The sequence below is a fragment of the Saccostrea echinata genome, unplaced genomic scaffold (genome assembly GCF_033153115.1).
Source record: "Saccostrea echinata isolate AGI-Se365-2 ecotype Australia unplaced genomic scaffold, CSIRO_AGI_Sech_v1 ptg000054l, whole genome shotgun sequence".
In the NCBI taxonomy this organism is placed as follows: Eukaryota; Metazoa; Mollusca; class Bivalvia; order Ostreida; family Ostreidae; genus Saccostrea; species Saccostrea echinata.
In genome coordinates this window covers 12,398,763-12,399,652 of record NW_026889803.1, presented here as the reverse complement: position 1 = coordinate 12,399,652, position 890 = coordinate 12,398,763, and positions in this window count along the sequence as shown.

Below are 890 nucleotides of genomic sequence, written 5' to 3'. Positions count from 1 at the left end.
TATTCTATCTCTTGACCCTGCAGTTTTTTGTTTTGTTTTTTTTTAATTTTGCAAATTATTACCACATAACTTTTTAATGGTGGTGCTAGGGCTTTCATACTTCATATGTGTATTCTTCCCTTGGATACAAATATTTTTTTTACCTTGACCTTGGAGTTTGACCTACTTTTAAAAAACTCTAACCTTGGCCATAAGCTTTGAATGGCTGGAGCTACAGCTTTCATATTATACTTGTGTAGTTCTTGTGACAAGACCATCCCAAAGGTACGAACAATTTTGACCCTTTGAGTTTGACCTACTTTTGAAAACCTTCAACATTGGTCATAACTTTTGAATGGTTGGTGTTAGGGCTTTCATATTTCACAGGTGTATTCCTTCCAAGGAATTTCCTTGTGATATACTTTCTTTGGGTACCAACATTTTTCATCTCTTGAATGACCTTGGAGTTTGACTTCCATTTGAGAAACTTGAGCCTTCGCCATGAGCTGCTATATAGGGGCATCCAGGCGCGGATCCAGGAATTGAAATTAGGGGGCGCAATAAGTAGGCAGGGGGTCTGGGGGCCGCCTTGAGGCCCCCCATGGGTCCAGGGCGAAGCCCTGGTGGGGGCTCAGCCCCCGGAAGCTCCTGGATTCTAGAGATTTTGTAGGTTAAAAATGAGGTCTACCGAGTGGACCTTTTTACATTTTCTTTACGAAACTATGATTTACGCTTTGACAATTTCGGGGGGGGGGGGGGGGGGGGGCGCCAGGGGCGCCACCCCCCCCAACTTAAATCCGCCACTGGCATCACATCCTTATACACTATGTTGAGAAACATGAAGATATACAATTGCATAAGCCAGATGAACCAAGTATTGACAAAAGAATAAAAACTAAGAACAACAGATG